At 56.0% G+C, this 4096-nt stretch overlaps 1 pseudogene; it reads right to left on the bottom strand.

Annotated features, from left to right (window-relative positions):
* Positions 1 to 768: 768 nt before the first annotated feature.
* LOC128730008 (putative epidermal cell surface receptor) lies at positions 769 to 3869 on the bottom strand (annotated as a pseudogene).
* Positions 3870 to 4096: the final 227 nt, after the last annotated feature.

The raw sequence follows: 4096 nt of genomic DNA on the forward strand, positions 1-4096 counted from the left end.
ACAGCAGAACTCAAATGTCATATCATTTCACCATCAGATCAGTTAACTGTAATGATCGATAAATTCAGTAAGACATTTTATGAAATCGACGCACACGTACAATCTTAAACAGTGTGGTTTTGATTTCATCAGAAACTAAATCCGTGAACCATTTCTCAAACATTTGCTAATGATGAAAATCACATTTATATCGTCATAAGGACTTTTGATGAATATGGAACCACCTTTCCCAATCCAAAACCAGATAGCGAAGCTGCTATAAGTCGCAACATCGACGCATGACGCAACATCGTTCCAATGATAATGATGTTGCGTCATGACGTGTTCTTTTAACTGATTCCACTAACACTTTATTCAAGTTAATTCGGTTGGGTCGTTCTTTAAACGCGCGCGGTGCGATGGTGCGATGGTGCGATGGTGCGATGGTGTTAAAAAAATTCACGTCCTCTCTCTGGCGTTTTTCCGTTGAAATTGGTTCAAATCCAATGGCCTCCTCGCGATGGCCGTTTTTTACCGCGTCATCTCTGCGATGTTTCCCTGTCCCTTCGGTAACGGCACTCTTATCCTGTCTCCTACCTGTCAGTGCCGTTACGTCAGGTAAACAAACAAACACGCGCCGAATTGTCTGTAACATTCTCCCACCCGGTACTTTGCTCGGATGGGCAATTTACCCTGTTTCAAGTGCGCAATCTGTTCGATAAACAATTCGGCAGCACTCCCTATCGCCTTATCAGTCCGTCTACTTTGGTAAGCTTGGTTGTACCGTGCCTATCCTCGGTCTACTTCCGTACTTCCAACACCGCTATTTTTGTTGCAGGTCGTTCCATCAATCCGCTAGCGGTCTGCACAGTTGCTCGCCTTACCTGTCCGTCGGCGGCTCTGACGACAGCCACTACTCTTCCCTTAGTGAGCGGTCCTGTCGTGGTCTTTTTCCCGTTTCTTCTGTGCATACAATTATTCGAAAACCGAATAACGTATCCAACAGATCTGAGCAGCCTGTTCCAATTAGAGAATCGGTCGATCTGAATAAGTGATTTAGTGCTGGAATGATGCAGGAGGTTGCGGCGTAGTTCTTCCGTCGTATCATGCGGTAGCGTCGATGAAGTTGGCCATTCCTTTTCCGTCTGCCATAGAAAGCTCGGTCCTTTGATGTACTTGTCCTCAGGGTAGGGCACACCCAACCAGCTCACCTCGACGCTGGTGGCTTTGATCTTGCTGGCGTTCACCACCATCTCGAATCCGTACACGTCGATCCGCTCGGCGGTGGTGATCGGTAGCATGTCACCAGCCCGCACCTCTTCACCGTGACCCGGAAACGGTATGAAGAAAATGCCCACCTCGTAACGCGTTTGTGGCTGCAAACCCTCCACGGTGTATTCACTCAACGCCCGGTGGATGAGTGGGGTCGCATGGTACACGACACTGTCGATCTCACGGTACCGTAGCTGTATACCGTCCACGTAATCGAGCTCCTCATCATCCAGCTTGCGCCATGCGATCTTCGCCCAAGTCGCGTTCACCTCGGCAGCTCGCAGCTCCGGATCCTGGATGATCTCCTTGAGAAAGTTCGTTGGGTGGCTCATGTGCGGGAAGTGTCCGGAACCGATCGCGGGTGGTGGCGTGATCACGCGATCCGAGGGCGTACGGACGGTGTAGATCTGACTAGACGGTTGCGAGTTGACGTCTCGCAGGATAAGCGTGATCTTCACGCGATACTCCGTGTTGGCGTTCAGTCCTGGCAGCTCGAACTCGAGCTGTGGTGTCGCGATCAGATCGTCCGGTGGTGCGAACACCTGCGATTGCCATGTGGCGGTGTCGTTGTTGCGAGTGCGCGTGTATCGCAGCTCAACGCGACCATGCAGTCCCACGTACACCTGCGGCACGAGGAAAATGACACGCACAGTGTTCGCATCGATCGCGTCCAGGGCGAGCACTTTCAGGTCGACTTGCAGTCCGGAGAACGCTAGCCCACCAGCGGGTGTGCCGGCACCGTACTGGTTGTAGTTGATGCCGTTGCCCGTCGATGGTTGCGATCCAACCGGCCCAAAGGGCGGCCCATTCGGGAGGCTCTGGCCATGCAACAATGGAGGTCCTTGCGGTGGCAGATTCGGATCCTGCCCGTGGATGTGCTGCAGCAGCTGCTCGATGCGGATGTTGGGCGGTAAACTACCCGGTCCGTTTGGTCCCAGCACGTTCAACAGCTGCTTATCGAGCGCACTCGCCTGATGCTGGCCAGGATGTAGTCCCGGCTGACCGGGTGCCGTCGGAACGGGTTGTCCGGCCGGTTGGACGCCTGCCGAAGCCGGGTGCAGATACGGGTGAAAATCAGCACCGTAGTGGGGCTTGATTTCCGGCCCATAGTACCCGGGCGGACCGGGACGTTGCACACCGAGCGTGGCCGGTTTCATCGCGTCCTCGTAGCTGCCGTAATCGTACTTGCCATCGTCCAGCTCGGGCTCCTCAGGTTGGGCGCCACCGAAGATGTTGTTGAAGTGATCCTTCTTACCGGCGTCCTCCTTGGTGTACTTTTTGTGGGGTTTGTCCTGCGGTACCTTCGGTGGTTTTCCGTCCACCGTCGGGTAGAAGGACGTCGGTTCCTTCCCGGGCGCGTCCGGTGGGGGTTTCGCGTCCGTGCGAGGCGGTTTCGTTGGCAGGAATTGCCCGATCGTGCCCGGCATAAGCAGCGGCTTCAACACGTCGCTGCCGCTGGCCAGACCGTTATCGGTGTTGACACTGCAAGTCTAGTGCTGGCAGCATTCTTCACCCGGAATCGGCATCAACCGGGCGTTCCGTGGGCTACACGGTAGATGAGAAGGTGGCGTCGCTGGCACGGCAGGACACGCCGGTCGACATTCGACGATGCCGGTATCACAGTAACAGTGCTGCTCGCAACCCGTCAAATTGCTCGGTATATCCGACCAGTTATCGAAGAACTGACCCTTATACTCGCACGTCCCATTGTCGATGCAACGCATCCGCTCCGGGCAACAGCGGGGTGCGATCGCACGGAATGTGGCCGGATCCGGACCCCACTTGAGGCAGTGCGGATCCAGCACGTCCAACCCAAACTCAGACGGGCACTCGATCTTGGCACAGTGCACACCAGCCTCCGTACACAGACACAGCGCGTTGCACTCGTCGTGGAACTGATCATTCAGCTGGTACGTGCAGCCTTTGAACTCACATCCGGTGGACCGGTGGTCAGCTTCCGGTCCGGGTGTTTTTCCATCCCGTTCCGGCACCACCGTCGTCGAAGGTGACGATGAAGATGAAGCCGGTGCCATCATCATCACACCGCTGCTCTGCTCGTGGTCGTCCAGCGTGACATCGCAGAACTCGCGCTTACAGCAAGGATCGTGTGGGTCAGGCAGGACGACGCACTGTTCTGGGCGGGTCGAGTTAAGTGGAGCACAGCGTGGAGCACACTCCATCTCACCATCGCTGTTGCAGGTACAGATCTGCTCGCAACCGATCTCCATCCGTTCGTTGATGTCGTACGAGCGGTTCTTGTAGATGCAGCTCGTCACGATCGCCTTGGCGGTGGTCGGTTCCTCCGAGACGGGCGTCGGTTCGACACGTCCATCGGTGAACCGCTCTGAAGGGCAGATTAGCGTGGCACAGCACTCGTCCGTTTTGGAGGGATTCTCGTAGCAACCGGCTGCCAGAGCCGTTTTGCCGCGTTTCACGAATGGCCGGCCGCAACGGGCCTCGCAGCGCCATTTGCCGTCCTCCTCGCAGTGGCACCGTTCGTCGCAACCCTTGTCCACGGTGGCGTTGGTACGTGATGGCGGGTGAGTCCTTCTCTGGTGATCCGTTGCTTCGAAGGATTGGATCAAGCGGTTTCGCTCCCGAAGATGCTCGATCTCCATGTCTTCCAGGGCACGCCGAAGATCACGTTCACCCTGGGAGGGTACGGTTGTCCTTCTCCCAGTGGTACCACGCCGTTCTGCTTCGCTGTGCTGAGCCGATGACGGGCCGACTTGCGCGTCGTAGCGCAAAGAGTCGGTAAACGCAAAGGCCGGTGGCGGCGACGCGTTAACAGCTTCACGCTCTGTATCGGTATTGTATGGCGTCCTTAGCGTCGATCTTCCTGACG

Source organism: Anopheles nili, unplaced genomic scaffold (genome assembly GCF_943737925.1).
Source record: "Anopheles nili unplaced genomic scaffold, idAnoNiliSN_F5_01 scaffold_5, whole genome shotgun sequence".
NCBI lineage: Eukaryota > Metazoa > Arthropoda > Insecta > Diptera > Culicidae > Anopheles > Anopheles nili.